General features: G+C 39.5%; 1 pseudogene; it reads right to left on the bottom strand.

The window, feature by feature from the left end:
• Positions 1-24,185, bottom strand: part of LOC110300188 (disks large-associated protein 5-like) — an 89,649-nt pseudogene that overhangs the window by 34,464 nt on the left and 31,000 nt on the right.

The raw sequence follows: 24,185 nt of genomic DNA, 5'->3' as shown, positions 1-24,185 counted from the left end.
CTTGTTGGTGTATGCAATGGTGTCAGCGTTTGGAGGCTGATTATGGGATGGATCCCCGGGTATGGCAGTCTCTAGATGGTCCATCCTTTAGTTGTTTTCCTAGGAAGATGTAATAAAATTAGAATAAAATATAAAATGTATCTACTCCTGGTAAATAAGTAGGGAAGATATCAAACTGTGTTTATTTGTGGTTGATGTAACATTATACATACGTGAACCTAAAAATTCCACCAGGAAACTCCTGCAGCTGACAACACTTTGAGTGAAATAGCAGTATAACAAAATTAACTCAGAAAAATCGGAAGCCTTCCTATATGCAAATGATAAATGGACCAGGAAAGAAGTGAGGGAAATGACACTTTTCATGATCACCTAAAAGATATAATGTATCTTGGACAACTTTTAACCAATCAAGTGAAAGACTTGTATGATAAAAACTTTAAGACATCAAATAAAGAAATCGAGGATATCAGAAGATAGAAGGATTTCTCATGCATATGGATTAATATGAAGAATATATTAAAAATGGACACTATCAAAAATGGTCTACAGATTCAATATAATTGAAATCATAATTCCAACACAATTCCTCAGAGAACCTAAAGGGACAATTTTCAGCCTAATATGTAAACATGTAAACCCTAGATTAGCTAAAACACTCCTGAATAATAAAAGTAACTGCTGAAATTAGCATCATTCTCATTCCCAAACTGTACTATATAGAGTTATAGCAATAAGAACAGCATGGTATTGGTACATAACTGGCATGTGTATCCATGTAATAGAACTAAAGGCCCACAAGTAAGTCCACATACCTATAGATCCCTGATTTTTTATAAAGAAGCCAGAAATGCACTCTGGCAAAAAGATGGAATTTTCAAAGAATAGTGCTAATTAAACTGGATATATGAATGTAGAATAATGCAAATTGACCCATACTTATAACCCAATACCTCAACATAATGCCAGACACACTGAATCTCATAGAAGATAAAATGGGATCTGTTTTGAACTCATTGGAACAGGAAAAGACTTTCTGAACAGAATGCTGATAACAGAGGCAGTAAGACCCACAATTAACGAATCCTATCTCATGAAACTGAAAAGCTTCTGTATGGCAAAGGACACAGTCATTTCGACAAAATGGAAAGCTACAGTATGGGAAAAGTTTTGCCAATTACATGTCCAATAAATAGTTAATATTAAAAATACACAAAGTATTCAAAAATTCCTGGATGTTAAGAAAAAGAAATAACTCAATTAAAAATTCTCAACAGAGAATTCTTAGAAAAGAAAACTCAAATGGCTGAGAAGTACTCACATGTAATCTGCATCAAAATTCCAAGACAGTTCTTCACAGAACTTGATATTTTTCAGCTTCATATAGAAATGTATGACCTTGGGTGAGGAGTCGGCGGACACACCCATGGTCCCTAGGGCACTCTCCATGTGATCTTAGGATCACTGGTGAGTGGAACACAACAATGGTTCCAATCCAATCGCGCGGGACCTGAGACAGCATTAGGGAAGCAGAAAACCGGCCTGACTAGGGGCACAAGTACCTTCCGGACAGCACCAGCACCGGGTCACCTTGGGCACAGAATCGGCGGACACCCCAACAGTCCCCAGACACTTCACCCCTTCTTAGAATTGGGAACAAAACACCCATGGAAGGAGTTACAGAGACAAAGTTTGGAGCTGAGACGAAAGGATGGACCATCCAGAGACTGCCGCACCCGGGGATCCATCCCATAATCAGCCACCAAACCCAGACACTATTGCATATGCCAGCAAGATTTTGCTAAAAGGACCCTGATCTAGCTGTCTCTATGCTGGGGCCTGGCAAACACAAAAGTGGATGCTCACAGTCAGCTATTGGATGGAACACAGGGCCCCCAATGGAGGAGCTAGAGAAAGTACCCAAGGAGCTGAAGGGGTCTGTAACCCTATAGGTGGAACAACAATATGAACTAACCAGTACCCCCAGAGCTCATATCTCTAGCTGCATATGTATCAGAAGATGGCCTAGTTGGCCATCATTGGGAAGAGAGGCCCCTTGGTCTTGCAAACTTATATGCCCCAGTACAGGGAACACCAGGGCCAAGAAGTGGGAGTGGGTGGGTAGGGGAGCGGGGAGGGGGGCGGGGAAGGTATAGGGGACTTTTGGGATTGCATTTGAAATGTAAATGAAGAAAATACCTAATAAAAATTGCAAAAACAAACAAATGAAATGCACATGAAAACACACACACACACACACAAATAGAATAGTGAAAACACTTCTAAAACATAAAATAACTGCTGAAGTTTTCATCAACTCCATTCCCAAATTGTACTATAGACTGCAACATGCTTAGTTATCAGGAAACTGCAAATCAAAACTACTTGGAGACTTCAATTTACATTATCATAATGGCCAAGATCAATAAAAACACATGCTGGTGAGGATGTAGAACAGGGAACATTCATTTATTGCTGGTAGGAATACAGACTTGTACAGCCACTATAGAAAATCTGTATGCTGTGGCATTTTCTTAGGAAGCTGAGAATCGATCTATCTCAAGATCCAGATATACAACTCTTAGACATATACCCAAAGGATGCTTAATCCTATCTCAGAGACACTTGCTCAACTAAACTCACTGCTGCTTTATTCATAATAGCTAGAAATTTGAAACAAACTTTATGTCTCTCCAAAAGTAAATGGATAAACAAAGTGTAGATTTACACAATAGAATATTACTCAGCCATTAAAAAAATGAAATCATGAAATTCATAGGTAAATGGATAGAGCTAGACAAATTCATCCTGAGGTAACCCATACCCAGAAAGACAAATATGATATAAATTCACTTAGATATAGATGTTAGCCCTTATTGATAATCAAGCTACAATCCATTTAATTACTAAGTGCTTAGGGGGGAGGGATATGTCTCTCCAGGAAGAGGAAGTAGAATAGAGAATTATGGATGGATGGGTGGGGGAGGGGCCTAGAACAGGGATCATCAATCAGGGACAGGGAGGTAAGAGAGGGTTGAGGGAGGGGATAATGGGAGGGACAGCTAAACCTAAGGTTCATCTGTGGGATCATACAGAAACCTATACAATATAAGATTGCTAATATATATACATATATATGAAGTCTACACAGATATAATTGCCAAATTACAGAGGAGATAAAGCCCCAGCTGGACTGGACATCTTTCTTCACCAGGTGAAGCTTCTGGTAGCAGGAGTGGGGGTTATATTTACTCAAGTTATTGGCCAAAGAAGTTCCATTGGAACCCCCAAGCAACCCAGCATGCTGTCGTGAGTACTGGGTGTGCTGAACAAACAGACTGCAGGGCCTTATTACTAAAGACAACACCCACACAACTCAACATGAAGTCAAGATGGTACCACCTTGTGATCCTCCTCTGCCTTGCCCACCACCACAGAATAACTACTGTTCATGGTACCAGAAGGTCCTCTGCATGGTATCAATGGAGAAAGATAAACAGCGGTTCAGCTAAAACCCCTACAGTGATCTCTAGTGGTGGCCTGCCTGCAAGAGACACTGGTACAAACAGGGACAAACATTGTGGGAGTAACCTACCAAGATCTAATTGGATTTAGAACCTTCCCCATGATATGGGACTGACACCCAATAGAGCTTTGGTGTACAGGAACCTGGAACTACAGGAGCCTGATAAAGCTGATTCCTGAGAGGCTCTGCCAATGCCTGACAAATGCAGAGGTGGATGCTCTCAGCCAAGCATTGGGCTGAGCACAATGTCCCCAATGCAGGAACTAGAGAAAGGACCAAAGGAGCTGAAGGAGCTTGCAGTCCCATAAAAGGAACAACAATATGAACCAACCTGTACCTCCCAGAGCTCCCAGGAACTAAACCACCAACCAAAGAGTACACATGGAGGGATCCATGGCTCCAGCTGCATATGGAGCAGAGAATAGCCTGGTTGGACATCAATGGGAGGAGAGGTCATTGGTCTTGTGAAGGCTTGATGCCCCAATGTAGGGGAATGCCAGGACAGGGATGGCAGAATGGGTGGGTTGTGAGCAGGGAGAGGGATATGGGATAGGGGGTTTTTGGAGGGGAGCAGAGGAAAATATCTAATAATAAAAATAATATCTAATAATAAAGAGAATATCTAATAATAAAAAGAAAGAACCTGAAACTCTATAGACCATGGGTTTAGGGGAAACAACATGGTACTATTTTGCTAAAGGAACGTCAAACTAAAATCCATGAATACACTCACAGAGACTGGCAGCATGTATAAGACCTGCAATGGTTGGTACCCCATGGAATCCTCAAGCTGAAAGGAGAAGTAGGCACACATCCACATCCTTAATTCATAAACTATTTTCAATTGATAACCATTTGCAAACAAAACATTAACTTTTCCAAGGGGGTCTCCAAGAAACAAACCACCCTTAAGAGCAGGCCCCATGTCTAGCATAGATGGCCAACACACAAGGAATTTAATGGTATTTTTGGATGTTCTTTGTCTTATAATACTGTATCTGGGCATTAAAAAACAAAAACAAACCAAGTCTCTTACAGGTCCTTTGTATATATGTTATGGCTTCAGGTTTGGGGCTTTTATGGGCTTCCTATGTGTATAAACAATTTGTAGAGTGTTTATGTGTGTGTGCATGTGTGTGTGTGTGTGAGATATGTATATATGTATGTGTAGGTGTGTTTGTGTACAGGATATGCAATATGCAAGTGGAAGCCAGAGAAGGTTATTGGTTGTTGTCTGTTGTTGTCCACCTCATATTTGTTGTCAGGGTTTCTCAATGGACTTGAAACATGCCATTTGGGTAGGCTGACTGTCGCAGAAATTTTTGTGATCTCTCTGTTTCTGCCTACTGACAGTGGATCTACAAACACACAGATATGCAGGCTTTTGTTTTTAATAGGTGCTAGGATTTGAACTCGGGTCCTCTTGCTTTCACAGAAAATGCTCTTATCCACTGAACCATCTCCCTCACCTCTCATTTATTCTTTTTGTAGCTCTTCAAAAGATCTCTGTGTACATACTAGGCACAGACATATCCAGACACATACTACAGTGCTTTCTATGTGTGAGGAGCATGCAATTCCATGTTCCTTGTGGATGATGTTCACGCACAGAACTAACTCCTCTGCAATATGCTCTGCCCATGCTTCTAGATGCATCCAAGTCCCAGTGTCTGTAGCTCTATTCCTCATACTAATGTTAACATAGTCTGCCCTGAGGACAATAAAGCAATTCTTGCTTATTATTCTCAGGGATGCAGACCACTCTATAAGGGGTTTAACAATATATTCCCATAGATCTTACATTTGACAAAATTATAGTTTGCTTTCATGATATTTTTGTCCCAGAGAGAGGTACTAATCTATGGATTCTCAAAACTATAAACCTAGTGTGCTTATGTGTGCACACACACTTGCCCATCTCTCTCTCTCTCTCTCTCTCTCTCTCTCTCTCTCTCTCTCTCTCTCTCTCTTTCTCTGTGTTTGTGTGTATGTATGTAGGTACACATGAGTGCACATGTGAGTGAAAGCCGGAGGACAACATTGAATGCCATTCCTCAAGAGCTGTCCACCATTATTTTGAGGTCTTTCACTGGCCTGAAGCTTGGCCCTGGAGTTAATCTATTTCTGCTTCTCCAGGTGTGGGAAGGAAGACATGGAGAGAGAGATCTCACTATGTGGCCCTGATTGGCCTGAATCTGTCTGTGTGTAGACCAGGCTGGCCTCAATCTCAGAGGTCTATTTATCTTTGTCTACTGCATATTGGGTTTAAAGGCATATACCACCATACTTTTTCCAGCAGCAGCAACTGCAGCTGTTTCATCTTCTTCTTCTCCTTCTCTTCTTCTTCTTCTTCTTCTTCTTCTTCTTCTTCTTCTTCTTCTTCTTCTTCTTCTTCTTCTTCTTCTTCTTCTTCTTCTTCTTCCTCTTCCTCTTCCTCTTCCTCTTCCTCTTCCTCTTCTTCCTCCTCCTCCTCTTCCTCCCCTTCCTCCTCCTAATGTGGGTTCTTTTGAGGCCTGAACTCAGGTTTTCCTGTTAGCAAGTCAAGATTTATTGACAGATTTGTCTCCCTAGCTCTGGTGTTGCTTTAATCATAAAGGAAGTATATTAGTTACAGGTGAGCTACCAGAGAATTTTAAACTTTCCAAATGTCAGAAAAGGAACAGAGCTTCAGCCTGCTCAAGGGGAAAAGTGTTCTAGTTAACATTTTTATCTTCAGCACTTTCTGAATGCCTATGTCTGTCCCAGAGGCCATTATTGTCATTTGAATTTTTAAAATAAAACTCCAATAGTCAATCTTCTTGTTTTTATAGCTCTTAATGTCACACAGTTCATCTGCTTTGCAGATTTGCATTGCTGAGCTACATATGGAAGACAATCAAAGATGCTGACAACACCCGTGCCTGCTTAGTTTAATATACAGTCATCTGAGATTAAGGGCTGCCTACTGCTCTCCAATAGTGAACTCAATCATTTTTTCCCTTTGGGTAAATATGTTCTCTCTCTCTCTCTTTTTTTGTCTCTCTTTGCTTCCCTAAAGTATCACATTTATTCCCACACTTCACTTTCTATTAAGCACTTGGCTGTGGCACAGATATCGATCACAGTAACCCAGACAGGCATTCTCCAGCTCCCCGCCTGCCCTTCTTAGTGAGAATCATAGGGAAGCCTGAAGCAATGGGGTTTCAGCACACTTTTGTTTTGTATCCAGCTTGGATACAAAAGACAATAGACAACTTCTGGTCTCATAACGAAGGAAAAAGAATCACAATGAAAAAAAAATATAGTAAGCTTCATGCTAGAATACATGGGATATTTTATTTTGTTCCTTTTTTGTCACAATGTTTTCAATTGGAGTTAAGATTTTTTTCTTTCACAGATAAGAAATTATTGAGTTTCCAAGAGAATACGTGATCCTCCTCCACCTTTCTCCAAACCATGTCTGTCATTTCTAAGGATTTTTAAATATTATATACATGTGTTAGAAATCTTAGATGGTAAGAAAACAAGTATTCTGCTGACCATAATTTTGTGTCGTCTTTTCACACCCCTGCCCCTGTGTGTCTATTGCTGACCATAATAATTCTGTATCAAGTCTTCCCACAGCTCCTCCCCTCTCTGTGTGTGTCTGTGTGCATGTGGAGGCCAGATGTCAACCTTGAATGTCGTCATTCCATGTTTTTGAGACAGGGTCTCTTATTGACCTGCTGCTCATGACCCTTAGAGCTGAGGTTAAACGCACCGCTACCATGCATGTTCGTATGCAAATTCTGGGGATCAAACGCAAGTCCTCATGTTTCTGCAGCAAACATTTTACTCAGTGAGCCGTCTCCCCTTCCACTGCAACCCACTTCTTAAAGGAAGCAGCCTACATTCTTGTTGCAGGTTTTACATTTTCCCAATTTGTTTTTACTCAGTACAATCTGGCACAAACCCATCATTCAACAACACCATCATCTGTTTTCACAATGCCACAGGCTCATCGTCCTTGTCTCCTGGAAGGCACACAGTGCTGGCCTTGCCATGAGTGTGAGACTTGACTCACTACCAGGGCTGCTATCCAGATTAAAGGTTAATTCAAGAAGTCTGGAGAAGTGTACAGTACAAAAAATCCCCCTGTAAATATCAAATATCATTGATATCTGTAGGGGGGTGTTAATGTTTATACCCAGGGCATATACTCAGGGTTGATACTCACCGTAAGTAGTAAATATAACTTGTTTAGCTCTATTGTTCTATTACTGCCTTTGAACCTGGACTTAGCATATCTTGCTCTAGGTTCTACATTATTTATTTTACTTTTATCATTTCAGATTTATTTACTTTTAACTTTTATTATTTTAGGTTTATTTATTTTTATTCATGTTGTTTCACGTTTCTTTATTTGCATGTGCTTTAATGTTTTGCACATATATGTTTATTTATATGCACATGTATCATGAATCAGATGTATCACAAGCTTGGTGACCACAGAGGTCAGAAGGTGACAGACAAACATGAGTTATAGATGGTTGTGAACCACACTGTGAGTGCTGAGAATCAAACCAGGATCCTCTGTAAAAGCAATGAATGATCTAACCTGCTGAGACATTTCTCCTGGCTCTGGGCTATATATTCTTTAAAATCAATTATATTGGAGTTGAATGTATGTAGAATAGCATTCATTAATTTACAAACACCATATTATAAGCCTTGGCCAACTATTAGATTCATGAGACCACAGCCATAATTATGAGACAGAATATGCCTGTGACCTTCAAATTGTCCCCATGCCTCTTCAGAATCAGTCTTCTCCCCTGCACATCATTCTTGGTGAGTATTGCTCTCCTTTGTGGCACACAGTCATCTTTTTTCAAATTTTGCAAACATGTATACAGTTGAACATTTAGACTGTTGAATCTGACTTCTCTAATTGGGAATGGTGGACCCTTTAAATGCTGAGGCATACTGTAGATCCTTAGGTTGGTGGACATGTTCTTGAAGGGAGCCATGAAACCCTTCTCCTATCTTGCTTCCTGGAGGATGAGGGAAATTATATATCTGTAAAAATACATACAAGCACATATGTGTGTACAAATAAATAGATATTTGTTTATGTACATATTTATATATGTTTAAGCTCCATTTGCAAAGATTATTCTCTTTGGATTGAACTATGTTAGCACCTTTGTAGTAGACCAAATGACCAGGAATGTGTGGTTGTATTTCTGGCCTCTTTTCAGTTCTTATAATCTACTTGAGATTAATTTGACCTGGTGGTTTTGTTCTAGCTTTGTTGTTTGTGACAAAGTTTTATTATGTAGCCCAGGCTGGACTAAATTTCTTTCTTGATTCTCCCGACTCAGCCTCTTAAGTGCTGGGATGATAGAAAGCCATTGGCTTTCTCTCTTAAGTTTTCAAAAGCAACATCTTAGGTCACTAGTCCAAATGTACATGCGTTTCTAACAAAAGCATCAAGTCTTAGAGTCCTCTCTAAATCCTCCTTTACCTGCTTCCCAGATTTTGAAAAGTTTCATTTGCATGGTCACTCAGTTTAGAATATATTTTAATTTTCTTTGTGATTTCCCTTCTGGATTCATGTGTGATTTAGTGTTGGGCTGTTCAACTTCTGTATATGTGGCATTTTCCAGATACCTTTTACAGTGATTTTTAATTTCCCTGCGTTATGGTCTGAGCAAATTTGTTTGTATGATTTCTATTTTTTAAAGTTTTCAAGACTTGTTTTATGACTTAGCATATGGTCTGTTTTGGTAAATGCTCCATGTTCAAGGAAAAAGCATAAATTCTGTTGAAATTGTGTGAAGCCTTCCATGAATGTCAGATAGGTCACGTCAGCTGAAATAGTTATCCATGTGTTTTATATTCTTGCTGACTTTCCATCTGCCTATCTACCAGTTGCCAATGGAGGAATGTCACAGTCTTCTACTATAATTGTAAATGAACCTATTTCCCATTTCTTTTCTGTTGTTGTGGATGTGTTTGCTGTTTTGGTCCTTTCAATTTGTTTGATACATTTTTAAATTCTTTTATGATATACGTGAAGGTTCAGCCTCACTGTGTTATTTGGATGAAGCAATATCTTATCCTTATGAAATGTTTCTCATTATGTCTGATATTAATAGAAACTACCTGGCATTTTGTAGACTTGTGTTCTCAGTGTATGTCATACCTGAGGACCTGGATTCAATTCTCAGCACCGAAATATGCATCTTTAATCAAAGAGATTAGCTCTCCTCCTAATTCATAGCTACTAATTCTCTTTAATTTAAAGAGATTAAAATGAAGAAGATTAGCCGGGCAGTGGTGGCACATGCCTTTAATCTCAGAACTTGGGAAGCAGAGGCAGGTGGATTTCTGAGTTCAAGGCCAGGCTGGTCTACAGAGTGAGTTTCAAGACAGTTAGGGCTACACAGAGAAACCTTATCTCAAAAAAACCCCAAAAACAAACAAAATGAAATAAAACCAAAAAAAGGAAAAGAGGAAGGTTTGTTCTGCATTTGGTACATAGTATCATTTTGGCATTCTTTATTTGTTGTGTTTTCTGTATTATCATAGGAAATCATTTTCTTTAGGCCTGAAGGACTTCAGTTTTATCTCCAAGTCTTCACTATTGTGGAGTCCGGAGGGTGACATGATTTGCTATCTCTTAAATCCAGGGAAGAAACCATGTCCTCTGAGATGCTCTTCAGAGAGTCACTCCCTGAGTCTCATGGATCTATGGTTTTCTTCTAGCACCGGGATTCTGTTAGGCCTAAGGGAGGTTCCAATGGAGAACCCTGCCTGCCTAGACTATGTTCTGGATGCTCAGAACCTAGGCATTTTGTATTTAAGCAGTGCTTGGTGGCTGTCTTAGAGGTGCTTAGCTGTTGTAGTGGTATGGACATAGAACAGATGCGTACACATGGGTACCCTGTCCATCCATATGTTCCAGATGACTCTGCAATGTAGGCTGGGTCCATATGTGGAAAAAGGAGGATAGAAGGGCATAACTTTTCTCCAAGAAGATTAACTTTTCTCCAAACAACTGTGCTCTGCTACGGAATGTTGAGTTCTAGAATTCTAGATTCAGCCCAGTATTTCAAAATATTATATATTTTTCCAAGTAGGAGGATAAATTATTAGGAGGATAAATTATATTATATTTACTGTTTTACTCACTTAACTTATAACTTTTAAATAACAGGCATACTGAGCCTGAGTCCCTGTTTATACTCTCCAAAAGGAGGCATGACTGTCTGGTTCTTATGAGCCCATCAGTGTATATCATGTATTTCCTCTTTATTATTTTTCTTTCTACTTTTTCTTGTTTCATTCTGTTTCTTTGATAAAAATACTCTGACCAAAATTAACTTAATTGGAGGAAAGGGTTCATTTTATATTATACTTCCAGGTATCTGGGGAAAAGTACATCACTGAGGGAAGTGAGGGCAGGAACTCAAGGGAAGAACCTGAAGGCAGGAACCATGGAGGAATGCTGTGTACTGGCTTGCTCCCCTGCGCACTCATAGGCTCATGCTCAGCTACCCTTGTATAATATATTCACATCTTCCTAGCAGTGCCACTGCCTGCAGTGAGCTGTGCCTTACCACATGGGTTAACAATCAAGATAGCATCCCACAGGCATACACACAGGACAACCTGAATAATCAACCCCTTAACTGAGACTCCTTCAGATGTCTCTTAGTTGTGTCTCAAGTTGAGAGCAGAAGTAAATGAGGATGCCATTCTATACACTAGATGGTAATTTTCCAAGAATTGAATGGGAATATAGTAAAGTGCGATCAGCTACAGGTTGGGAGAGGTGGACACACAAATCTAAAAATTTGTTTGTATAGCGGAGAGGGAGAATGCATGTACTATTAGGTAACAGCATGGTAAAGAAACCAATCCCCTGAGAATTTCATGCAGAAACTGAATCCACTGTGATATTATAGTAGGTGAATCTCTAGAACTTGGGATGAAAGCTAGGTCTGAACTGGGAAAAATCTGCACAATGAGTACTCCTCCCTGGGATTATTTTAATGAACCATGCCTTAATAATTATAAAACAATGGGAAGTGATCCCATCAGATAGTATGCTCTCAATGTTTCTTAGCTAAAATATCAGCAAGGTAGACTTTCAGGGTATCAGCTGGGTTTCCCCTATGTCTTGGTTGCATATTTTAGATTTAGGTGATGTCTGCTTGGCAGCATTAGGATAGTCTGTGATTCCGGCTGTACTTTCTTCTAACTTGGTAGTAGCTTAGCTTTCCTATTTCCTGTCTCTCATCACATGAGTAGACACTCTCCATCTTTCTTTGAGGCTAAGTTGGGTATGTTTGGATTCTGGAAGAGAAACGTGTACATATGAGGCACAGCCGTAAAACCCGCTTGTTCTTCTCTTCTCACATATTCCAGCTGCTGACTGGATCATTCCAGGATTCGGTTGAATTTGTTAAATGGCACAGCCATAGTAAGTAAAAGGATCAACACCACCAATCACTGTTTGAAGCAAAACCACTTCAGAGAATCATGAAACTATTTGCATTGGACTGGATGCTTAAAAATTATATCACTAATCCAATAAGCTTCAAAATACATGCCATTGTGGTTAACCTATGGAAACATAGGCATTTCCATCTTGAAACACTGTCATACAGTGAATTTATGATATGCTGAATTGCCTTAACATCAAGCAGGTATCAGTGAAGAAACTAAAACTGGCTACCAAAATAATGTTAATCCTTATACTCAGTGGCAGAGGAGCTGGTAAAACTGTTCATTAAACATGAGCACCTGGGCTGTAGAAGAAGAAAAGAGAAGCATAATTTCAGTAGTGTGTGGGTTTTGTGGCTGTGTCTGTACAAGAAAAACTTGGGAAACACTGGCTAGTTTGCAAAAGTGAATAAGAGAACGTGCGGAGGATCTGAAATGGCAGGGTTTTCAGTGCTAGAAAGAAACCATTCCTAGAATAGACACAGTCAAAATGTAATTCCAAATAAAAGAATAAGAAAGAACTAAAGGAAGGAAGAAAAGAAATGGGGGTAAGAAGGACAGGAAACTATGAACAGGCCAGTGAATCTTTAAGGATAAGTAAACACACACACACACACACACACACACACACACACACACACACACACACTTCTTTTAGGTAGAACACTATTATCCAGAATTTGTCATTTCTAAGTACCTTCTATACTGTAAGGAAGCAGAAAGAGAAAATATCTTTAAAACTTGTATGTATGCCAGGTCTTTGAATGAGATTTCTGATGCTTACAAAGACTGGGGAACAAAGTGACCAGAAACCTGGGAAGTTCATGAAGAATTTTACACAATTTAATATGAACCACAACCAAGCAGGGGAAAAATCTTCTGGTTGTTTCTAATGTCTAAACTATTGTAACCTAGGACTTTCTAGGCTAGCTTGAACACAAGGCTAGCTTCAGGGATCCCCACCAAGGGTTTGGTATTCTCTCTCATTTTATATAGGGTAACAGAGATCAATGGCTATGGTGAGCTTTCCGAAGATAGTCTGTGTTACAGAAAATAACTCAGAGAAGCCTTATTTAGTAACATCTCTAGCCATTGTACCAGAATCCACTATGCTTTCTGTTGAATGGCCTTTAAGATTGGGGGTGCTTTGGTTTCTAGACTTTCTCACCTATTCTCTTTGCCAAGGTGAATGTATATAGCTATTGTCCTGTGAACTGTGCCTTTACTGCATGCATATGTGTGGTGTCAGTAGGTGGATACCCCATTCATTAATTCACAGGCTACTATAACATAAGGAGTCACCTCAAGACTTGATGGAATATTTGTACGCCATCTAGAGACCATGAAATCTGAACAAGATGTAGTGAATTTGAGTGGTTCCTATAGAGAGAAGAGATAAAGAAGGGTGAACTGGAAACATGGCTGGGCTAAAAACAGTGAGTTCCTTTTCTAGGGAACAAGGGACCACTGAATTTGTCTTTCCCCCTCAAGTCAGACTAAAATTACGAATTACTTCTGGTGAGTGATAGATTGTAGAAAGGACCCATGCCCTTTCAAAGATTGGCCACAAAATCCCTGATTTCAGGCCTTTACTTGTTCTCTCTTCCTTTTGTCTACCAAGAAAAGGTATAAGAAACACCTGGAAAGAATCTGGACTCTTGCGTTGCTTTTCTGGAGGAATGCAGCCCAGGGAAGCCATATGTCTGGGAATGTCCATGTTGGAATTGACCTGTGTTATAGCAATCAATTGTGAGGTCATTTGACTGAGGCAGCTACAAGGCTGGGGATTTCCACTGAAGCTATCGAAAATCCAATTTAATGTTGACCTCTAAAATAAAACTTTAGCTTCACTAATCAGAAAACATTAACATCTAAGCAGGATATTTCTACTTTTAATCAATCATATATGTATTTCCTGGTTCCTTCTTTTGTGACCACTTCATAGAAGTGGAACACAGAATCACAGTGTTATTCATCCATGAGTCAAATGAATGCTGGGCTAAAATGGAAAGATTTTCATATGACCTTTGTCGGCTTCCAATATAAATAAATAAAAAAAGCACCTTGTCAGTATCAGTTGGGGTTTTAGTTCATCATCACTGAACATTACATAATCATATATGGTGATGACAGAGAGGAGTCACATCTATTTCTGCCTAGGCATAGGGTGAGCATAGATTTAGATGCTAGTCTCCAGACTGACCTTGATGGTGAACAGGTTCAAACCACCAAGTGAGATGCAAGGGAAGAGGGTAATTGCTGGTGTGGTGCTGGAAATGCATCGTGGTATTCAATTCCTGAGACTTGAAGAGGCATAGCTAAAGAAGGGTAAACACGAAAATAAGTCAGAACATGAAAATTTGTCACTCTAATGCAATGTTGAAAAGGCTAAGTTTTATTTGGAACAGGAAGAGAAGAACCTGACATTTTTGCCAGAGTGTCTGGGTTCAGGGAGAGTCCTCTGTTTCCAATATTCCCTGAAGTTCAATTTTAGACAGACCAGAGATCTGAAACATGTTTAAGGGACCACTCAATAGTAAAGAGTGATTAGTGGGGAAAATGGGGTGGAATGTGTTTCGGCCTGCCCGCAGTCCACAACACGAACGGTTCAACTGAGAATGGCAGTTCGATCTGAAAGGAGAGGAATCTAGACGGGGCGGAAGAAAGAATGGAGCCAAGACAACAAACGTTCTGATCAAGGCTCAATTTTACTATTTTCCGACACTCAGTTATAAAGGAAGGGGGAGGGAACCCAGCTTCCCGCCAAGTAACTCAGGGTCCAGTAGCAGGACGAACACGTGTGTGCCTCCAGGCAGCAAAGGCAGGTTCCAGCAGTAGGTGTGGCAGGACGAATGAGCAGGTAGCTCCACCCTTGAGCAAGCAGGTTCCAGGCTGGGGGAAAGGGAGGCCACATCTCCTCCCATTAGATAACAAAACAAACAAAAATAAAAAAGGGGCTGGCCTGAGGCAGAAAAATTATTTATGTTCAATAGTTCTGCCTGAGTTCTTAGGGCTAAAGAAAAAACCTGTTTCCGTGGGATTCCCTAACTTTTCTAATGGTAAACTGTATTTGGCTAAGACTGTCTTTATTATCCTAGTAAACCACTAACAGAATAGGCTCTGACTTTATAATGCTAATTAGTGCTGAATAGGTAACTACCTGTTTGCATTTTAAGTAGGGCATTGGAACCCTGGCTGAGTTTAACTAAACAAATTTAGAATAACACTGAGCTGATAATCCTCCGCAATTTTGGGTGACAGGCAGGGGAAACAGGGAGAAGGGGGTAAGACTGGCTGGCTCCTAGTACAAGGCCAGTTGGCTTTTTTATTTGGGTGGGAGGCAGTGAAGGGCTTGCCCTTACGACAGTAAGGTCTCCAACCTCTCTCCCCCCTATTAATTAAGTTTAAATAGGCAATGCTTAACAGAGGTGATCAAATGATTTTTTTTCATCCATAGATGAGTGGGCCTTTAACCTTGACTTGGGTGGACATTGACCTGATTTCTCCCGTGAGTGTTATAACAACTCACATCTGTGGCTCTTGGTATCTTTTGGGGAGGGGAGGCAGAGCCTTAAGTATTTTTGGTTTTTAGCTGGAATCAGATACCAACCTCTTTCAAATCAGGTGTGTCGCACAGGGAACTCAGAAACGGTCAAGCTGGACCTTCCCTCCGCAGTAATCTCCTGCGCCAAGCGGTACCCATACTGTATTCATATGATTATGAATCAGTAGCGCAGTTCTGAGCTATGCGCGGTCTCTATATGAGACTTGTCAACCTCAGATTTAGCAAGGCCTAGACAAGAATTATATCAGTATTAACACCATTAATTTTGGTTAAAATAGGAGCTGAAAGTCTTTCCTCTTCATCTCTGTTATTTCCAATAGCCTGAGGAACTAAGGACACCTTGCAGTAACAGCAAGGGTGAAAAGCCAGAGGCCAGCTAAGGGACTAAGCCCATCTCTATCAAAATAAGAACTAATCTCTGTAAATATATATGAAATTTCTACTTCCCTAGCTCTCCTGGTAAATCTAAATCTTATCTTAGGCTGAAAGCCACGTGTTGGGATGTCCTTGGAAGGGAGATTAGCAGTACCACCTGTTTGCTCTTAGGGGCGGAGAACCGGAGAATGTAGATTGACCTGCTTGAGAAAAGGAAGAAATCTAAACAATGAGAGTGTAGCAATGTAAATTTTCTGTTTGGAGAAGTCAAGGTACTTTATTTAGATGCAAATTGTAAAACTAAAGCTAATCTCCGGCCTCCTGTAGGGGAGTTGGCTCAGAGGAAAACAGTTTTTTGGGAGCTTCGACTCCCAGCTGAATTCTAAGCACAAGAGGAATTTTAGTCTTTAGAATGATACTTACGAGAAGAGACAGAATCTGTGTTTACCTGACGAATTAATCTCTCTGGTAGCCACCGTGCTTCATCTTCATCTCGTGAAAAAAATACAAACCGAGCCTCTTCCCCAGATTAGAACTGGATCTGGACCCTTCCATTTATTAGTCAGGGCGTCCTTCTATTTTACCAATGCATAAGAATTAGAAGTAACTGGGTGCCAGTGGCGTTCCACTGCAGACTGACCTTTAATGTCAGTTTGCAAAAAGTTTAGGACAAATAAGGTGAAGGCAAGATGAGCCTTTGGTGACCTTGGGGGAAATGCTCTGAATTAACTTTGCTAGGTAATTTAGAAAATAGGAATCTCTAATAATTGAACTGAATATTAGACCAGTCTAAGATTGAGTTAGAATGGCTGGTCACACTGAAGAAGAGTGAAAAATCATTATGACTCTATTAAATGACTAATTTTACTAAGTCTGAATATACAGTCTCTGATGTACTATTGCCATAAAGTTAAAAGGCTAGAAGCTAGTCTAAACTGGAAAAATGACAAGCAAGGATTTAAGGTAAACTTCCCTTGAGAAGCATTAGTTAATAAAATACTTTCCACTTAGGAAACAATATATACTGAAAGATTAAAACTTTTGGCTTCTTGTAAAGAAGCAGAAACAATAAACATTTTTCTTACATAATGTAAAGCTATATTAGCCATACGTAGAGGCAAAATTTTCTAGTGATTACCAGTTTACTAGAAGCAAAAATCTTTGAATTTAAGCATTATTTTAAACATCTGAATAGATCTGTAACACTGTTAAAAAGAAATTTTCTTGAACACAGGGAAAAACCTTTTTTAGGCATTGTTTGCAAAGCAAAAGAAAGGGCCACAAGCCGCTCTGGGGCTGCCCCGAGCCCTGTATTGACTCAAAGGTAAAATACTTTTTAATCTGAGCATTAATCTTAAATTTGCAATCAAACTGCAAGCTGCAGTCAATGGAACAATGGCAGTTTTAACCATAATTTTTAAGTTTTTGTGCAAGGTTAGGATAATATCTACAACTTTGGGAAAGCAAAACCTATGTTTAAAACAATTTATCACTGTTAAAATCAATATTAGAAGCATTACTATCATATTACGAAGTTTGGATATCAATTAATACCTATGAATACCTATTAAAGCAAGCTTTAACGCTTTAATAAAGAGGCATTGCTTTATATCTTATCTTAAATTTTACTATTTAGGATAGGAACCACATTAATCATTATCTAAACTAGAAATATCTTAAGAGACTCAGCCTCTGAAGCTTAATCTCAAACTCTAACTCGCTTAGCCTTGTGTCCCTATGAGTAGCACCTCCCGAAGTGGTGACTATAGGTGAAGCGGGAGATTCGCAAGAGGACCAATTCTCATTAAGGTAATGGGCAATTCCTCTATCTGAGTGATTTTTGTTAAAATTCAGTCCATCATCAGAGTTTCCACATTTATCAATTTTTGAGTTAAGAAGATCTTTTTCTGAGGAGGCCTTCTCTGATAGGCACTCCTCCTGAGATACTGCAAGCTCCGCCTGAGGGAGATTTAGCCCTGGAAAAGTTGCATCTTTTATAGCATCATTTACAAGCGCCCAGAGACCTAGGGTAAAATTATCTGTCTGAGCGATATTCAGGGCCTCACCAACTTTCTCCCAGGTTCCACAATCTATCATTTCTTCTTCTTTGAACAATGGACAACAGCTATCTATCTTATCTAAAAAATTTCTTACTAATTGTACTTCAAGCCTTACTCCTCTGGCCTGAAACAACTCCTGAAAACTAAAAACAACCGCCTGATCCATGACTTTAAACCCTTCCTTCTTCCACCTAAGCAGCTTTCTAAAAAGCTGCGGCACACCGCCTGTCTCCGTATCTAGTTCCGATTAATGAACTACTGACCCCAAGCAGAAACAGTGTTGTGTCAGCACTGATTCAAACTTGATTCGTATCCTACCGCATCCTCAGCAACACTTTACAAAACTGAAATTTTAGGCTAGTGCTAGCATGTGTACCTGTCCGTTGATCCGATGCTCCTCCGATACAAAGATCCTTTCCTTTCTTGTGGAGCTCCTCACAGCAGTCGTTTCTCTTAGCATCCCTCTGCCATTCTTCAGGTCCCAGTTCTGGCGCCAACTGTTGCGGCCTGCCCACAGTCCACAACACGAACGGTTCAACTGAGAATGGCAGTTCGATCTGAAAAGAGAGGAATCTAGACGGGGCGGAAGAAAGAATGGAGCCAAGACAACAAACGTTCTGATCAAGGCTCAATTTTACTATTTTCCGACACTCAGTTATAAAGGAAGGGGGAGGGAACCCAGCTTCCCGCCAAGTAACTCAGGGTCCAGTAGCAGGACGAACACGTGTGTGCCTCCAGGCAGCAAAGGCAGGTTCCAGCAGTAGGCGTGGCAGGACGAATGAGCAGGTAGCTCCACCCTTGAGCAAGCAGGTTCCAGGCTGGGGGAAAGGGAGGCCACAGGAATGAACATGGATACCTTTGCTCAGGGCATGCTATTCATGGGGCAGAGGCATGTTTGAATTTTGGCTGAAATAGTCAATGAGAGTGTTACAGTTCCTGAATGGAGGGAGCAGAGGCGGTGGAGGGAGTCTCTGGTGGCACTTATTTGTTGTAGTGTATGCTCTAGAAGTCATTTACATTGTCAGCCCTGAAGACCACTGACTGAGGAGTCCAGATGACAGTTTGAAGGATGTGGAAACCATATAAAGTATTTATGTCTTACATGTGACTACTAGTTATGTTCAGGACAAAAATATATTCCTCTATATCAAACCTTTTAGGTAACATAGAGGGAAGTATGATAGGAATTAAGAAAAAAAGCCCTGTTATTTCATGTTGGACATATAACAATCAGGCTTTCTTTCTACCCTGATATTGAAATGATATCTATAAATTCTGTCAGTGACCCAAGATGGCTGACTGGATGCTCAACTCCCAGGGTTTTTTTGTGTTTCTGAGATAGAGTATTTCTGTATATTCTTGGAAGTCATATGGGAGAGGCTAATCTCAAATTTAAAGCAATCCTCCTGCCTCTGCCTCCTAACTGCTTGAATCATAGCCTTGTATCACTCTGTCTGGGTTCTTAGTGATCTGGCTTGACTTTCTTATTTATTTATTTATTTATTTATTTATTTATTTATATTACATATTTTTCTTTATTTACATTTCAAATGCTATCCCGAAAGTCTCCTATACCCTCCCCCCTCCCTGCTCCCCTACCCACCCACTCCCACTTCTTGGCCCTGGTGTTCCCCTGTACTGGGGCATATAAAGTTTGCAATTCCAAGGGGCCTCTTTTCCCACTGATGGCCAACTAGGCTATCTTCTGCTATATATGCTGCTAGTCACGAGCTCTGGGGGTACTGGTTAGTTCATATTGTTGTTCCACCTATCGGGTTGCAAATCCTTCAGCTCCTTGGGTACTTTCTCTTGCTCCTCCACTGGGGGCCCTGTGTTCCATCCAATAGTTGACTGTGAGCATCCACTTCTGTATTTGCCAGGCACTGGCATAGCCTCAAGGTCCTTTCAGCAAAATATTGCTGGCATATACAATAGTGTCTGGGTTTGGTGGCTGATTATGGGATGAATCCCCAAGTATGGCAGTCTCTGGATGGTCCATCCTTTCATCTTAGTTCCAAACTTTTTCTCTGTAACTCCTTTGATAGGTATTTTGTTCCCTATTCTAAGGAGGAATGAAGTATCCACACTTTGGTCTTCCCTCTTTTTGATTTTCTTGTGTTTTGCAAATTGTATCTTGGGTGTTCTATGTTTCTGGGCTAATATGCACTTATCAGTGAGAGCATACCTCACTCAGGATGATATCGTTCAGATACATCCATTTGTCCAAGAATTTCATAAATTCATTGTTTTTAACAGCTGAGTAGTACTCCATTGTGTAAATGTACCACATTGTCTGTATCCATTCCTCTGTTGAGGGACATCTGGGTTCTTTCTAGCTTCTGGCTATTATTCACAAAGGATAAACAGGCTGAGAAAGAAATTAGGGAAACAACACCCTTCACAATAGTCACAAATAATATAAAGTACCTTAGTGTGACTCTAACTAAGGCAGTGAAAGATCTGTATGATAAGAACTTCAAGTCTCTCAAGAAAGAAATTGAAGAAGATCTCAGAAGATGAAAAGATCTCCCATACTCATGGATTGGCAGGATTAATATAGTCAAAATGGCTATCCTGCTGAAAGCAATCTACAGATTCAATGCAACCCCTATCAGAATTCCAACTCAATTCTTCACTGAGTTAGAAAGCGCAATTAGCAAATTCATCTGGAATAATAAAAAATGTAGGATAGCAAAAACTATTCTCAACAATAAAAGAACCTCTGGTGGAATCACCATGCCTGACCTCAAGCTGTACTACAGAGCCATTGTGATAAAAATTGTATGGTACTGGTACAGCGACAGACAGTTAGATCAATGGAATAGAATTGAAGACCCAGAAATTAATCCACACACCTATGGTCACTTGATCTTTGACAAGGGAGCTAAAACCATCAAATGGAAAAAAGACAGCATTTTCAACAAATGGTGCTGGCACAACTGGCGGTTATCATGTAGAAGAATGTGAATTGATCCATTCTTATCTCCTTTTACAAATCTCAATTCTAAGTGGATCAAAGACCTCCACATAAAACCAGAGACACTGAAATTCATAGAGGAGAAAGTGAAGAAAAGCCTCAAAGATATGGGCACAGGGGAACAATTTCTAAACACAACAGCAATGGCTTGTGCTGTAAGATCAAGAATTGACAAATGGGACCTCATAAAATTGGAAAGCTTCTGTAAGGCAAAATAGGCTGCCAATAAGACAAAAAGGCCATCAACAGATTGGGAAAGGATTTTTACCAATCTTAAATCTGATAGGGGATTAATATCCAATATATACAAAGAGCTCAAGAAGCTGGACTCCAGAAATTCAAATAGCCCCATTAAAAATGGGGTACAGAGCTAAACAAAGAATTCTCAACTCAGGAATACTGAAGGGCTGAGAAGGACCCAAAAAAATCTTCAGCATCCTTAATCATCAGGGAAATGGCTTATTTTCATTAGCAGATAGCACATCTCTTTGGAATGTAGGACTCTGTACTCCTCCCAAGTCATCTTTCATCTCACTGTTGCTTCTTACTCTCCTTTGATGCTCTCTCCTCTCCCTGGCATCTACATAAATGTGCGCATCCCTCCAGAATTACTCTTTAGATCTCTCTGTACTCATACACTGGGTAACCTCAACCCTTTCTTGGTTGTAAATCTTATACATATATTTTTGCTTCTCAAAATACATCTCCAGATTATACCTCTTTTCTGAATTCCAGGCTCATACCTTAATCTTCTCAAAAATTGTTTCTAGCTATTCCTGTGCAAAGACTTCTTCTCATGAGCTCTGTCCATATTTATACATCACAACTCAGTTGCTGACATCTTGGGTCAAAGGTCTCATAGTGACTCAATTCCTCTCTCACACATCACTTAAAAAATAATGCCTGTTGGTACATATCCTGCCTTTGAAGTACATTCAGACTCAACTGATTTTCTTTGAGATTTCTTTTTTTTTTAAAAGATTTTATTTATTTATTATATGTAAGTACACTGTCACTGTCTTCAGACACTCCAGAAGAGGGAGTCAGATTTCGTTAAGGATGGTTGTGAGCCACCATGTGGTTGCTGGGATTTGAACTCCGGACCTTCGGAAGAGCAGTTGGGTGTTCTTACCCACTGAGCCATCTCATCAGCCCGAGATTTCTGCTTATAGCCAAATGATCTTTGTTCAGAGAACAACCACAAAGCCTTGATAAGATTCACAGGGAAATCAATTTGAGGGTATCAAAGAGCTAGCTCTATAGTCAGAACTTGAGTGGCTGTGGTGTTTGGGAGAAGAGAATTTACTGTTGTTGGAATTATTATTATTATTATTATTATTACCTTGATGTTCCTTTTTGTGGAGTTAGAATCTGTCTGGTGTGAGAAGTCAGAATGCTCAGCAGGACATGTCAGGTGAGTGGCAGAAGAGCACATTGGGGTCAGCAGGAAGGCATATGGTGGGGTTTAGGAATTATAATTTAAGGATTCGATGATCTATGACCCCAGAATGAAGAGAAATATTGAAGAGTGATTTTTATATTTGTATTGCTTTTCCCTTTCAGATAGTCTATTTATAAGCAATCAAAGGCTGAGAGGCCACAAGGCTACACAGACTTTTCAGTTGTATAATTCTCCAGAGAAAAAATCTGAGATGTGAATCACTCCAAGCCCTCCGTACAAACCCAGGTTTCTATGAAGGGTTATGGCGAAAGTAAAACCAGACATGAACTTCCTTTCATAGATGAAGACTTGCCTGAATAAGCTTAGTATGGGACTGGACAAAGATGAGTTGCTACTAACTTTTACCCTAAATTAACAAAAATCCTTGTGAGAAGATAACAACCTCTATAATCTGATATATATATGTATATATACATACATATATAAATACACACACATATATGTACATATACATATATGTATATGTGTTTGTGTAAATGTGTAATTATATATAAATATAGATTACATATATGATATAAAAACATTATATATAATATAAGTTTATATATCATTACATATTTACACACACATATATGCAATTATATATGTTTTATATATTACAGATATCTTACATATATATACATATATTTAGCACATATACATATGTTACATTACATATGTAATATATAGTTACACATTTACATACACATATATGTAATTACATATGTTTTTATGTATATAAACAAAGCCATTTAAAATATCATTCTATAAATTTTACCAGCAAAAATTGCTTAAACTCACAGATAAACAAAAGCATACTATATACAGGTCTTCAGTTCTTTCAGTAGCGAGTCATTAGACTCAATTATTAAAATAATTGTGATTAATAATAAAGCGTACAGGTACTGGAGAGCTCAGCAGGTGACAGCCTTTACTGCACTCAGAGATGATCAAGGTTCGGATCCCAGCACTCACATCTTAGTTCTCAACTGCCTGTCAGTCCAGGATGCTAATGCCCCCTTCAGGCCTCCGTGTGCCCCTGCACACATGTGGTGGTACACATGCTATACACAGGCATGCCCCATACACATAAAGTAAAATATCATTAAAAATTAAGCATATACCTCAGTACAGGGGAACACCAGGGCTAAGAAGTGGGAGTGGGTGGGTAGGGGAGTGTGTGGGGGGGAGGGTATGGGGGACTTTTGGGATAGCATTGGAAATGTAAATGAAGAAAATACGTAATTAAAAAATTAAGCATATAAATGAAGATTTAAACTGCAAGCAGCGATGAGTAAAAAAAAAAAAAAAAAAAAAAAAAAAAAAAAACCAAAATGATACTTTTGAATTGAAAAGTAAAGTAACATTAGCTAAGGAACTAGTAGATAAACTTAATATATTAGACATGGCTGAAGAGAGAGTCAGTGAACCAGAATAGAAATTAGAAGAAAAAGATAATGACACATTGGGAAAAAAGTCCCAACAACTATAAAAGTTCTAAAGAAGTACATAGCAGCATGTAGCACATGAGCTGTATAATTGGAGGCACATGTTGGGAGGAGACAGATGGGATGGGAGAGCATGACTGAGATTTCCCAGAATGCATGGCAGGAATCTAGCTCCATATTAAATTAGCATTTTGAATCATAAGCAAGGTAATTACAAAGAAAACTGTACAAAGGCCCCTCATTATAAGGCTGCTGAGATGGTGACCATGAAAATTCTTTATGAGGAATTGAAATTAAAAGACTAGTATCTAAACAAACAAA

This window comes from Mus caroli, unplaced genomic scaffold, assembly GCF_978045245.1.
Source record: "Mus caroli unplaced genomic scaffold, Mus_caroli_1 scaffold_10, whole genome shotgun sequence".
NCBI lineage: Eukaryota > Metazoa > Chordata > Mammalia > Rodentia > Muridae > Mus > Mus caroli.
This window is presented reverse-complemented; position numbering and strand designations above follow the sequence as displayed.